We start from the raw sequence: 15,585 nt of genomic DNA on the forward strand, positions 1-15,585 counted from the left end.
TATGCTTAATTTCAGGATGCAGCTATGAGAGATGACCTCTCATCCATGACCTACCAAGAGAGTTGCACTCTTTGGGAGATATGTATCTGTACAGAACACCAGGATCTGTGAAGGGATATAATCTCCTCATCTATTAGAAGCCCATAGCTGATTGATTTTAGAGCACACTACAAGATTCATAAGAAGTTTCTAAATGTTTCTCACCATAACAGAAGTTATTTAAATACCAACCAACCACAGGAGAACTAGCTTACTAGAACCTGAGAGAAATAAAGAGCAGAATCTTTCCTGAGGTTCATGGTACATATTGGCAGGGAGGGAGAGATACCTGGCCTGGTAGGGATGAGAGATGCCCTGCAGGGAAGAGGAACTCGTGACCAGGTCCAAGATTCAGAGAATCAACTATCCATCAATCTCTCTCTCATATCTTAGGGACTTATATGATCCTCATTACTGTAGTATCTCAGCACCTCACAGTCTATTTATCCTCACAACACCCCGTCAGGTATGGAATAGGGCAGTGTGGAAAGCAACAATTCCATTTTATGGAAAACGTTGTGGTTTTGGGATTTGGTTTTGCCAAATATAGAAAGAAATCAAGATCTTTCAAAAAAAAAATTGTGAAAATGAGAGAGACTGACAGGCCCACCACTGCAGAATAGCCAAAAGCTGGTGGTTAGGACATTAGCTTGGGTCCCAAGTCCCGAGCTAGTGTATCAAACAGTCTCTCTTGCTGGCCCAATGACTATTTATTGACTTCTACAAAGTTGAACTGCTCCAAAATGAGATTGTGAGAAAAACAGAGAACGACTCACTAGCCCAGTGGTTAGGACACTGGCTGAAAATTTTGTGAAAATCAATAAATTTCTGTAAAACATTTCAGTTTTGACAAAACAGCATTTTCTGAAGGAAAAAAATGTCGTCAAAATGTTTTCAATCAGTTCTAGCAGGGCAATATTATTATCCTCATTTTACAGATAGGGAAATGAGTAGAGCTCTACCAAATTCACAGCCATGAAAAATGCGTCATGGACCATGAAATCTGGTCTTGTGTGCTTTTACCCTATATCATACAGATTTCCTGGGGGAGACCAGTGTTTCTCATATTGGGGGGTCCTGACCCCAAAGGGAGTTTCAGGGGGCCACAAGGTTATTTTAGGGGGGTCGTGGTATTAAGACCCTTACTTCAGTGCTGCCTTCAGAGCTGGGCAGCTAGAGAGCAGCAGCTGTTGGCCAGGCGCACAGCTCTGAAGGCAACGCCCTGCCAGGAGCAGCACAGAAGTAAGGGTGGCAATACCATACCATGCCACCCTTACTTCTGCACTGGTGCCTTCAGAGCTGGGCGACCGGAGAGTGGCAGCTGCTGACTGACGGCCCACCTCTGCAGGCAACAGCGCAGAAGTAAGGATGGCAATACCATACCACGGTACTGTAAGTAAAAGTAGCAGCACCGCAACCCCCGCTCCCCACTACAATAACCTTGCGACCCCCCCACAACTCCTTTTTGGGTCAGGACCCCTACAATTACAATGCCATGAAATTTCAGATTTAAATAACTGAAATCATGAAATTTATGATTTTTAAAATCCTGTGACCATGAAATTGACCAAAATGGACCATGATTTTGGTAGGGCCCTAGAAATGAGGCACAGAGAGATTCCCTGACTTGCCCAGTGTCACACAGGAAGGCTGTAGAAGAGACAGGAATTGAAGCCAGATCCCCTGAGTCCTAGTCTAGTGCCTTAAACACAAGTCCATCCTTTATCTGAATATTCGTAAAGTGAACACAAATGGGGTGCAAACATCAATGAAGCAAGTTCATTTAAAATGTGAATGAATATTGCAGAATATTGTTTGTATTATTTGCTCAGTTCTGTTTGCAATAAAAAGGACTCTCTGGGGTCACTGTTTATTGCAAGAATGTATCCTTGGTAAATTGCTTGCAAATATATTGCCATTCAGTATTACATTTACCATGTTTTCTTCATCAATACATTATTTTAATTTTTCCAGTTAGAAGATGGTCTGACATTACATTATGACCACTTATTTATGTGGTTCCTACTTGTTAGCATACCTTAGCTTGCAGAAGAACAGGTCAGTCCTAGAGAATTCTTTTGTGGCCTGCAGCATGTGAAACTCTGATCTTATTGGCTGCTGATGAACACTGTTGCTGAGCAGAACACTCTGACAGAGAGGAAGTAAAATCTCCACAGATGCTCTAAGCTGCAATTTGAGATGGGCAGGAATCCGATCAGAATGACTTCTTAGAGAGAGCCTGGAATTAGCTATATCGCTGCAAGACTTACTGGTTATATGATAAGCCTACCTCAAATGTTTATAGGAAAGAAATGATGACAAATATTTTATGAAAGAAATCTAATGAAATTCTATAATGAGAAAAATGTTACAATAGCTAGAGAAATAGTTTAATCAGCTCCCCTATCTTGCAAGTATTAATTAATAATGACAACTTTACTGTGCATTATAGCATTCTATTTCCTTTAAATTAAAATCAGCTGCACATTTTCTACTTATCAGTGCTTCTTAAATTTCAAGACTGTCTTTTAGGATATAAAAGCATGAGAGATATAAATATCAGCCTCAAAAAATTCTCATTTCAGAGGCAGTAGCTTCTGATGATTTAAATTGTAGCACTTATGTTTTATATAAAAGAAAAGATTGGTTATCTTTTATAATACTATTTTAAACGGCATTTCCTTCCAGTTATTACTGGACGTGCATCACTTCGATTTTTCACCTGCATTGTTTTTATTGACTTTCAGAAGTATTTCAGCTTTGATTTATAATATGGTATAAAAAACAAGTAAACATTACTTCCCACAACGTGTTGCCTATAGAATCCACAGGCACACATATAATTATCTGTTTTTCATGTGGCCCTTAAAAATTTGTGATTTTTATCACAATTCTCACAAATTTGGTATTTTTCTTAAAGCCCCAGCTCTTGTAATCATGGGATTATGAGAGAATCTTAGCTTTTTTTTTTTTTTTAAAGGTTGTGTCTAGCCCTTTTGGATATGGAGGAAAGTTTGAAAACATGAACCATAGAAGATCAAAATCTGGAAGACAAAAATAAAAAAGAACCCAACATTTCTTAATTTTTTAATTGTCATGATTTTAAAGTCAATCACATGATTTTTTGGGGTCAGACTTATGATTTCTGAAGGTTTGGGGTTGGCAGTAGTGCTAGTAAGATAAATAGACAAAGTCCTTAGTATCTGTTTCATTATTCTGTTGTACTTGCTTATAATTATTAAAGGAAATACCTTGAATACTGAAGTAATCTATCTATTTATTTAGTAATCTAATGCAGCTTTCAAGTTTTTAAGGGCCACCACTCTATCTGCTTAGCACCCAGTCTATTCTACGGTGTTACATATCCATAAAAGTTCAAAGGCTGTAAAGAAGCCTATTAGTTGTGGAAAGTTTTGGTGGCATCTTTGCCAACTTAACAGAGGACCCAAATTCATCTGAGATGTAACTTCATTGTCTTCAAGGGAATCACACAGAAGGGATGAATTTGACCCATTGTGTCATAGAAAGGCAAAACACAACTTATTCAGGAAAGAGAAGAATGAGTAGCAGAAATTTCCCTTCTAACCCAAACAATGACTGTCTTGACACTGTATCCTGAATTTGCAGACAGCCATTGAGGGATACGGAACTTCTCTCAACTGGTACTTCTGACTGTTTCCTCTCTCTGACTGGCAATCTACTTCAAGAAGTGACACTGGTACACTCGAGGCTTAAGCTGCAGCTGTGATTCTTGACCTGTGGGAAATGCAAACTTAGTCTCCTGAGTGTTGTCAACTCTATCAACTGACCCCCATCACATTCCACTGCAATGGGCAAGGCATACTGTTATTTATTATTTCTTACTTAACCACCAACTGCTTTAACAGTATACAGCTGTGTTATTGTTAGAAAAGGTAGCCTCCTAACTTGGTATTTCTTCAACTGAGTGAAAAGTGCCATGGTCATACTGTGACAGCAATGCTGCTGTACAAAGTTGCTTATGTGCGTTCAGCTGACATTAGATGTCAAGAAGTGAATGATGAGAATTCTCAATAGAGCAGGTGGTATTTACACTGGCATATGGATATTTCCATAGCTCACAACTGTACTGTAACCTTCAGGGAATACAGAGCTGAGATGACTGAGGGGCTTTTTGGGATAACCTTGATTAAAATTTACAAGAAAGAATTAGATTAAGACCTAATGTTACCTCCTTTTTAGGTGAGCTACTTTAAGTAACCAGCCTCAAATGCATCTAAATGCTGTAGTAAATAATAGCACACACCAGTCCAAAATTTTAACTGTAACATTTCTTTCAGGGAAGGGTAGGGAATACAAGGACGGTCCCTTGAGGTCTCCTCCCCATGGAAATTATTTGAAAATACTTGAGAGACAAGGCAGGTGAGGTAATACATTTTATTGGACCAGAAGTTGATCCAATTTTATTGGTCCAACTTCTGCTCCAATAAAAGATATTACCTCACTATCCTTGTCATTCTAATATCCTGGGACCAACACTATATTAGATATAGTCTAATATCCTGGGACTATAACACTGCAAACAATATTGAAAATACTTGTCACATTGAAATTTGGTCCTTTTCAAAGACAAAAAAGGGTTTACCTTATCGCCCAGGAATAAGTCATCTCTGGCAGCAGCAGCCAGAAAGGGGTAATTTGTACTGGGGGCAGCAGCTATATCTTTTTAAGTTGGTGAGATAACTTTAATGAAATTTCCCAAGAGACTGCTCCAGCAAATACTGGGCATACTGGTTTAATTCAATCCATGAGTTAGTTGTTAAAATCTTTGATACCAGACAATACAATGGAATACTGTTTTCTTGAGTGAATTGAGAAACTAGCAGTTTCTGGCATTTACCTCATAGGTTGTAGCAGCCAGATCAGCACAGAAACCTGGAAGAGATGGTCATCTAGAGGCAAATTTTTGAAGGTGTCTGAGTTTTTGGTGCCCAGCATAAGCCCTTTTGCTTTCCAGAGATGTGGATCACCCCAGCTCCCACTGATGTGCATAAGAGTTTGCTGGGTTCAATCTTTACTGCCCAAGGCCTGTGATGGGGTGTACAAACCCCACACTGGGCAACAAGGGGTTAAGGAGGTGCTCTGGGCTCAGCCAGTCCCACCCTGCCACACCTGTAGGAAATGCTCCAACTGGAGAAGGAGTTAAAAGGCAGGGGAGCAGCTCATTTAGGGGCAATCCAGGGAAGAGAGCAGACCTGCAGCACAGGGGAAAGCTGAAGAAAAGGCAGCATCTCTTCCCATGATAACTACCAAAAGTCCCTCCCTGAGGGAAGGGAGGACCTGCTACAGAGACAGCCTGAGAGGGAAGCATTCCCTGCCCCCCTCTCATATGGACTCTGAGTTTTGCTAATTCCCCTTTATTTTGTTTGGCCTACTCCAGCAGGGAAAAGCCCTAGGACTCAGTTGGCCCAGGAAGGTGGGCCACACTGTGGGAGGAGGCAGTTGCCGCTCAAGAGAGGAAGTTACATGCAGCTGCCAGAAGTGATGAGTGCCTTGTGGTGAGTGGGCACCCTTCACGTTACCTTAAACCAGATGGCAACTTTGGTCAACAATCACAGGGAGGGTGATAGGAAATGGCCCATGGAGGGCAACCTTGACTGTCAGGGCACTGATAGCCCTCAAAGGACCTTGGGTCAGAGCCTCAGGGAATGGGAGGGCCTAGGATCCATTACCAACAACCCCCCTGTGCATCATGGTCCCAAGCCCTGACCACCGGGCTATGCCAACCAACCCCTGAGCGAGGACCATCACCAGGTCACGCAGCTACTCAATCAAATAGCGGGGATTAAAATTCAGGAAATCCTGGCTCCTTACTCAGTATGTTCAGACCCTACTGTTCCTCAAGTTCCAGAGTGGTAGCCGTGTTAGTCTGTATCAGCTAAAACAACGAGGAGTCCTTGTGGCACCTTAGAGACAAACACATTTATTTGGGCATAAGCTTTCGAAAGCTTATGCCCAAATAAATGTGTTCGTCCCTAAGGTGCCACAAGTATTCCTTGTTGTTTTTGTTCCTCAAGTAGTGTCAGGGTGTATCAACACTTAGCTTGTCAGATTATCTGATAGGATCACAGCACAAGGTTCTATGGCTGAAACTGTAGATGATTAAAACACTATTGTGCACCACTTTCAGAACATGTCCTTCAACTTTCTAGGACCCTTCTGTAAGAGAAAGTCCAAGGCACCAAGCTGGCTCAACAAGAAAAACAAGAGGAAGAAGCAGCACAAGAAGAAGGCTAAATAGTGCTAGTGCCATTGGCTTTAGTGGAGGCAGCGGCCGCAGCAGTGGGAACTCCTGCATTTTCGTCGGTAATCTGTTCTTTCTGTGGAACCTATAGATGGATTTGGCCTTAGGGCATAACATGGTTATCCTATATAAAACAGCAGGAGAAATTAAGATAGACTTAAGCAGTTGGTTTATTCTTCTCCTTTCCTCAGCAAGGAGAATAGGGGAACCACAATGAATATTTTTGCCTAAATTCCTTCACTATGTTTAAAATTGGCCTTTATTTCTCTTTTTTTCCACAAACTGATTTATACACACCCAGATGTATCTAAGAAGTTACCTAAGAAGGAAATAAAAGCAGAATGGGAAATCTTAACTGTTATGAGATAAAGATAAAGGGGGGGCAGGGACAGCAGGGTCAGGTGGGGAGCGGGTCCCTGCCATGAACTCTTAAAGGGGTGAAGGGGTTGGGTGGACTGTGGCACACTGAAGTTCTGCCTGGAGTGGCAGATTGGCTTGAGTGGCCTCTTTGCTGTTAACTCCCTTTTCTAAATCAACAACAAACACAGCAAACGAGCCCATAGTGCAAACTTAGGAGTCCTGTTTGCTGTGTGTGTTTGCAAGGGCAGAAAAGAGCAAGAAGACCCTTTGTGCCCCGTGCAGCATCCAGGCATAATCGCAGAACCTATGCAAGACACGGGACAAAGCAAAGGATAGGACCATGGTCTTTCTCCCCTTACCCATGGCACACAAGAGTGAATCTGATGCACCCCTCATATGCTGGGATGCTATAGGAAGCAGCATTCCTCCCCGAGCTCTCCACAGGACAGCACAACTCTGCAATGCCCCATTGTGAGGCTTATTGCTCTATGGGTATGTGTTGGGGATTTTTATTTGTATTTGATAAAAGGAATTATCATGACATCATCACGTTTGTCCTTCATGACTTGGTCTTTATAAATCAACCTTACCTATTGTTCATGATTCCATTACTAACAATGGGTGAAATCCTGGCCCCACTGAAGTCAATTGCAAAACTCCCATTGACTTCAGTGGGGCTAGGCTGCCACCTGAGATGTTTAGTAATTGTTTTTTATGATTTGTTTCCCTATATTCTAGATAAAGAAGTTAAACTTACATTATGGGATGGTAAATACTGGCCAGGATCATGCCTCTTTCCTTTATTTTAAATCTATTTATTTAAATTTATTTTAAGTACTACAGTTGCTTTCCTCCAATCTTCCTGGACTTCCTATTGGCCATGTTTATTTTAAAAATAGTGATCAGTGGTTCAGGAAGATGGATGGCTAGTTTCTTTAGCATCCTAGGAAGTGTCATAAGGATGAGCTGTTTTGTATGTATATTAATATTTGACAAATATCTTATCTATCCTTTAACAGTACTTATTTTTGGTAATTATCACTTGAAATTGTTTCTTGCTGTTCATTAGAAAGAGGCCCAGATGTAGGAACTCCCAAATTTTAGGGGAGCTCAAATCTAAATCTGGATCCAAGCTTGTGGCTCTGCTGTTCAAAGAAATAATATAATTTTCTTTGTAAAAATAACCATATGTCCTTTCTTTTACATATATATTAGCGAAGAAAGATAAAATATATTTGTTTTAATGAACAAAGTAATTGAAATATAGTGAAATATATTTATATGGTGCCAGATTCTGATACCCTGTCCCATGCTACCTGATGCAAGTAAGAGTTATTAGGGTCTGGTCCATAGGAAGAGTGATATGCAAGTCTTGATGTTTGCTTTTTGCCCAGTTAAGTGCCAGTTGGCTAAACTGTGTGATCAGGACTAGAGGATGTGAATGAATGTGCACAAAACCACAGACTTGATGAGCTGTGTAGGGTGGAATAGAATTTAGCGCTGTTAAAGGTTAATTGCATGGGGGAGGGTGTTAAAGGACTGAAGTGATGATTTCACACTTCAATATGTTTGTTAATGTAACAAACACTATATAAGCACCAGTGGCAGATTAGTCACTGGGCCGACAGGGCCTGTGGCCGTGGCACCAGCCAACTGGGGGGCCCTAAAAAAAATCCACTGCTGGGTGGCAGAAGCCCAGGGCCCTGGCTGATGGGCGGGCAGGCGGGGTGGGGGAAGCCCCCACGCCCCAACCCCACTCCCTGTCAGCAGTGCCAGGCAGGCAGGGTGGAATGGGGGAAGCCTCTTTGCTCCAACTCCACTCCCTGGCAGCAGCGCTATGGGGGTGGGACGGGGGGAAGCCCTCATGCACTGGCAGAAGCTGGCAGGTGGGGGAAGCCCCAGCGTCCTCCAACCCCGGCCCCAGCAGTAGCACGGGGCAGGTGGGGTGGGATGGGGGGAAGCCCCAGCATGCCCCAACTCTGTCCCAGCGGAAGCCGCGGGGCAGCAGGGGAAGTCCCTGCACCTGACCCTGCTCTCCAGCAGAAGGGCCGGGCAGGCAGGGCAGGAGAGGCCCCAGCTACCTGATCCTGGTCCCCCATAGAAGTGGAGGGGGTGGCGAGGGAAGCCCCACACCCAGACCCCTGCGACTGAAGGAGCTCTCGCTACCTGCTGTGGCCTCAGGATTGGGGAGCGCTCACTCCCTGCTGTGGCCCAGGGCCATGGCGGGGGGACAGAGCTTCTCCAATCTTGGGGCCACAGTGGGGGGGGGGGCAAAAAGGAGCAAGCAGGCTGCAGTGCGGGGGAGAATGGAGGAGGACCTGGGTGGAACAGTGGCAGGGACCGGGGAAGGAGCAGAAAGGGCTGGCATCGTGGGTGGAGCCGCAGGTGGAAGGAGTGGGGAGGGGCTCCCCACTTGCTCTGGCCCAAAGCCCCAGGAAACCTTAATCTGCCTCTGATTAAGCACAAAAATAAGTCTGTATATATGATCACTATTTTGTTCAGGCCTGGCCGTATTGTGAATGTGATAGATTTTACCATGTCAGTGTAATAGTAAGGCCTTTCCATTTCATGGTTAAAACCGCTGCTGAGCTGAAAGAGCCCAAAAATAACAATGAAAACAAATTTCAAAAGTACCAAGTGACACTGAGAATTAAAAGGACTTAATTCCTAAGTGCCTAAAACCCCAATCCTACAGAGACTTATGCCAATGCTTAACTTCTCTGCTGAATCCAATTCCTGGCTTTCACTTTAACAATAATTAAGTTTCCAACTGGAAAGAGCATCTTTCTAATGTAACTGCCTCTGTTGCTGACTTGGCAGCTAGCAGAGAGAGCTTGGTGTCTGAGGATGGAAGGTGCTCCATGTGAGAGTCTGTCTTGTAAAATGATCTGCTGAATGAAAAAGTTGCAGTGTGTTTGCTACAGAAAGAACTGCCAGAACTCCTAGAAAGTCTCTTCTAGTTTCTCTCCATGTGCAGGAGAGGAGATTGTTAAGACAGGGGGGGAACCCACGCTGGATAGCAGACTCCTTGCCTTTGTTCCTGGCTTATCCCTGAACTAGATTAATCCTTAAAGCTGTTTTACAGCTCGTTTCCCCCGCTCCTTTTTTATTTCTTTTTTTGAGGATCTATTTATTTTCCTGCTGATCTTGCTAGGAATAAAACCTAACAATTGTGAAGAAAAATCTGTACCTCCCTATCTTTACAGAACTGCTGACAGGATTTTTTCTCTGAACAGGAGAAAAGCAGTTGGGCAAGCTCAGCATAGATTATCCACTATTTCTAATTAGTGCCTAGAGGCCCCAGTCAAAACCAGAGCCCTACTGGCAGCTACAGTCCCATTAGAAGAGCTAGGAATAGAACCCAACTCTCCTGGGTTCCAGTCCAGGGCCCTATCTGCTGCCTCTCATCTTTAAAACCTTGTAAACAAAGGAGGGAAAAAGGGAATCAGTGAGAAATTGCCCCCTTTAAAGACTTATAGGGTTAACCTAGATACACAGATAGTGCAGGAAGAAACAAAGATAATGGTCCTTTCTGGTGTGGTTATCTCAGTTGCTGCTCATGTGTGCCTCTTCCTGTTGAGCTTCATCTACCTTCTGGACAAGACTGATTGTGGCAACACAGATAAGACTAGCAGATATGTACACAGAATTAAGTGATTTCTACCTTTCAGATGTGACTGCTATGCATTTTAAAGGGACAAGGGAGGTGAGGTAATATCTTTTATTGGACCGAGTTCTGTTGGTAGAAGGTAAAACAACACTGAAAAATTCATTTTAAATATATTTTCATGATGGCAAGTAACTATTTCATACGCACTTCCCCTCCCCCCATTTTTTAATTTTTTCTTGATAGGCAGTTGATGTGTGAATTCACAAGCTAATTTGCTCAGTCGTACAACAACCAGTATATTTCCTATGTTTAACCTACTCAGGTACATCTATATTCTTAGACCATTACAGCATTTTAAAAGAATAGATAATCCTCTACTATGCCTGGTTGTGCTTAAATAGAACTGCTGACCTCAGAGCCAGCATAGATGGGCTTCTTTTATAGGAATAAATAAATTACTTCTGGAGTCAGGGTGATGTCAAGTTTATTCCAAATTTTTCTGCGCGTGGAGAGTTGGACATAATTGAGAGATCAGCAGTCATGAGGTTAATGAGGTCACACCGTCAGGATTTGCTCTAGGTTTATTATAACATGCGTAAGACATCAAGTCTGTTCCTGACCTGGAATGTTCAGAAGCATATGCTAATAGCTATAGCTTCCCAGTACTGATGGGTTTGGAAACCTGAAACCATCTTTAGTCAGCCTTCGTCTTGCTGCTTGACACCACTAGATGACATACCACGCCCTTACATGTGAGACCACTTAGGCAACCTTCCTTTAAATTAATTCCAAACCTGTCTGTCAAGGAGCAAGATTTACTAATGGAATTGTTCCTTTTTAAATCAGAAGACGTACAGTCTATGCAAAAAGGTTATCAAAGAAGTTGCAAGTAGCTGATCAGCGGCTTTTAAAAACTGATTTATCCTCCCATTTAGTTATATATTCGGCTTCTGTGCACACTATGTAAAATACTATATTCATGGAACTAGAAACATTAGTGGGAGGAAAGGCTTATTAGATCTTTTAGTCCACCAGTCTCTCTGTGCCCATCTGCAAAATAGGGACAATATCACCCCTTTACCCCACAAGTGTTTTGTTAAGATTAATGAATGTTTGTGTAGCACTTGCATATTATGTGATGAGAGCCATAGAAAAGCCCATGAAGGGATTAATAATTGTTCAGAGCACAGTTTGAATAGGTTGCAGTAAAGGCATGGAGCTACATGTTGAAAATGAGGATAAAATAAAATATTCAGTAGTTGCTCACTCTGCACTGAATAAGGCAGGGTCCTGTCGAGAAAATAGTATGTGATCATGTAATTAAAGACTATCATAATTCATATACATATTAACATTTAACAGGCCACCTTAATTCTGACCTTTCCTAACTTTGAGTGCGTGACTTCGCAACCTTAATAACTTCTTTTAACCCAATTTGTGTGTAATAAAAGTATCCTGGTGGCACAGTTCCTCCAAAACACACGTTCTTGTGTTTTATTTTTCTATAATGGGCTAGGCAGTTTGACAGGTCAGACAAATTTTAAATGCAGGTCAGTGTTACTTTAATGAAGGCAATAAATCAGTGGATTAGGGTTATATTTTGCAACTGATTTAAATCTTATTGTATATTGTCTGCATAGACGAAATTAAATTTAATTATTTTGTTATACCTCAATGGCTCCTTCTTATCAGTATTTCCATCTCCTGAGATGCTTATCTTAACTGCTCTTTAGTACTCCTGTGAATAAAGTTACTTGCTTCCAAGAGGTCTATAAAGAAAATGGTCATTCAAGTCAGAGTGTGTGTTTAAAATGGTGCCTTAAGCTTTGAAGCATTTCATTGGAATCTTAAACTCAGATGCAAAGGTTAAGCATCAACAGATTTCTGACTTGCATTTTACTCCAGGGGAAACTGATCCCGAAGCCCTGCCAATGCACGTTGCTATATAAAAAACTGAGCAACATGTGTGGTGATGACAGATCAACCTATGGGAGTCCCAGCCCAAAACTTGTGAATCCAACCCTGGCCTTTCCTGGCTCATGTAAGAGAGTCATGAGTGACTCATGCCACTCATGACAACAAAATAGCCTATGCCTCATTCTGGGAAGGAATCTTGCCTTCCTTCTTCAAACATGCAATCATAGAATCATAGAATATCAGGGTTGGAAGGGACCTCAGGAGGTCATTTAGTCCAACCCCCTGCTCAAAGCAGGACCAATCCCCAACTAAATCATCCCAGCCAGGGCTTTGTCAAGCCTGACCAATAATTCAACCAACATTGAAGAAACCCATCCTGGAACACTGGTTCTAACCAACTACCTCTGAGTTTCAAACCTTTGATTCCTGAGCACACTCATAGAGAAGACCAAGGTTGGTTACAAACGTATTTAATTAAAGCATATCAAATATCCTAGACCTGGCAAAAACTTGGATTTAGGTCAGGATAAGGGATAGAAACTGCTTTAATGGCACTGATGGATAATCTCTTCCTGTCAAAGGATGTTAGGCAGACATTGAGTCACACCTCCTAAATCTCTCTGCAGTGTTTGACCCTGTGACCATGAGATAATAGTGTTCCATGTGAGAGAGGTTGGGGGTCCAGAGAAATACACTAAAATAATTTAAGTCCTTCCTGGAAGGATGTATCCAGTGAGAAGTGATGGGAAACTGAACCGCCACCACTAGACCCCTCACTTATAGAGTCCCACAAGGATCAATTCTCTCTCTAGTCCCATTCAACCTCTACATGCAGCCATTAGGTGAACTGGTCAGATGACATGAACTCAAATATGCCGTGTTGTAGCCATATCTCTCCCAGGATATTAGAGAGACAAGGTGGGTGATAAGTATCAGAGGGTTAGCCGTGTTAATCTAGATGTGTAAAAAGCGACAGAGTCTCCTGTGGCACCTTATAGACTAACAGACGTATTGGAGCATAAGCTTTCGTGGGTGAATACCCACTTCGTCAGATGCATGTGGTGGGTGAGATCTTTTATTGGACCAACTTCTGTTGGTGAGAGAGAGACACTTTTGAAGTTACAAAGAACTCTGTCCAACAGAAGCTGGTCTAATAAAAGATAGAACCTCACCCACTTTGTCTAATGAACTCAAGTGTCAGCAATATGCAGATGAGACACAGCTCTACCTATCCTTCACCACGTACCACCACCCATTAGCACAAAGAGAGCCCAGTGCTTAGATGAGGTCAACTCATGCATGAAGAATAGTTGGATGAAGCTGAACTCAACGAAGATAGAGGTGATGCTGGTAGGCAGAGGAAAGCACTTTGAAGTGTTTGCAGCCACGGTGCAGTTTCCTTTGGTTGAAGGTGTATACCAACAGCTGTTCAGTCAGTCTGTAGTTTAGGGGTGCTCCTGGAGTCCCCATTCTCTAAGCTCTCAGATAGCAGCATCTACATGTAATGCTTTTAACCATCCCTACTTGTCTAAGAGACTCCATCCCAACCTGGTGGATGATGACCTGGCCTCAGTTATACATGCCTTTGTCATCTCCTGTCTAGATTACAGCAATGTGATATACCTGCGAATGAAGCCATTAGCCCTTAAGAAACTCCAGCTAGTACAGAACGCTGCAGCTCATCTCCTCTGCAACACAGGCTACTGTGAGCACATCCAAAAATTGTCCTCTGCTCATTATACTGGCCTCCTATAGAATATTGAGTCCAGTTCAATGTCTTTCTCTTCAAGGCACTCAATGGTATGGACCCAACATATAAAGCTCTGATAAAATAGAACCTTTTACCATAACAATAAAATTTGTGCAGGAGAACTTTTTGCGGAGCTAGCCCCAAACTAAATCAAATTCCCATAAGAACTAAGGACCATCACAGACATCCCTGCCTTCCGCTCCAAGTACAAAGGATGCTTCTTTGACTTGCCTTCTCTAACATAAACGCAGAACAGCAGGTACATTTTAAAAGAAGCCAGACAAAATGGTCAGTGCAATTCAGGGTATCTTGGGTATCAGGGTAACGTCAGTAAGATTGTTCCACTTCACACTGTTGTGCAACTGAGAGCAGAATTTCACCCACGAAATAGTGATGTAACCCATTAAAAAAACCCAACAACAGTGGAAAGCTTCTATGCCTCCCTGCTAGAAAAGGCAGCAGAGACAGTTGTGCTGCAGGCAGAGGATGACTTCATCCTCAGCAATAGGAACCATGAAATTAGACCCATGGTCAGATTTGAGCACAGTTGCGTTACTTTAATGGTATTTGCATCTGCTCTGTCATAGGCATAGCTAAAGCTTGTGGATTGGAACATAGTGCTATTGCTTCTTTGGCAATGGCACAGATTCCAGAATTACTAGCACCAGCTGCAGTCTATACATTCTGTCCCTTACTCAGTCGAAGTAATTTTAGAGTTATGGAGGAGGACACAGATAAATCCACATCCATGCTAATATAATATATAATTCCGGATTCTCAACTGGTATAAATGACTGAAGACTGGTCCACCATATTGTTCTTTGGGATAAGTGACTATTGCTGTTTCTCACAGATTTTTCATTGGCTGTTTTACCTCTATAATAAGGCTGCAATACATTTTCCTTTCTAAGCCCCTACTTGACCTGCTCTCTCTCCAACTTTTTCAGGGGGATTTTGCCTTTGGTCTGGAACAGAGGCTCTCAAACTGTGTTTATGGAGAGCTGGCTGGTCCCATGGTGCTGGCTCTTCCCTAAACCTGCTAAATCAGTGGTGCCCAAAATTTTCCTGTCATGCTCTTCCTCCCCGCCCCGTAATGGAATCCGTCTGTGCCCCCCCCCCAATTGCTGCACAGTTGACTCAGCAGAGGAGCTTGGGCTGAAGGCAGAGCTGGGGGCAGAACTGCAGATGTGGGAGGAGAGCTGGTCTGGGGGCAGCCAGGGAATGATGGCAGAGATGGGCTGGGTCCAGAGTCAGGAGCAGAGCCAGAGCTGGGGCCAGGAGCTGGGTAGGATGCCATCTGGCCGGTTTTTACCCGGACAGTCCGTTGTTTGGCTTCTGTGTCTGGGTGCCATTTAGGGTTGCCAGATGCCCAGTTTTCGACCAGAAAGTCCAGTCAAAAAGGGAACCTGGCAGTGTCCAGTCAGATGCAAGACCGGACACCAAAAGCCTGGTTACTGCGGGGCGGGGGGGCAGCGCCGGGTCATTAACCTGAGCCAGCCCCTGCTCAGCTGGGGTCACCTCTTACCTGCAAGCAGGCTCCTTGTCAGGCTGCAGCAGCTCCTGGCCCAGCCCCAGAGCAGAGGGAGCCCAGCTGGAGATGATCCAGTGAGTGATGGGGGGAGAGGA

The sequence above is a fragment of the Terrapene carolina genome, unplaced genomic scaffold (genome assembly GCF_002925995.2).
Source record: "Terrapene carolina triunguis isolate 2854851 unplaced genomic scaffold, T_m_triunguis-2.0 Scaffold58, whole genome shotgun sequence".
NCBI lineage: Eukaryota > Metazoa > Chordata > Testudines > Emydidae > Terrapene > Terrapene triunguis.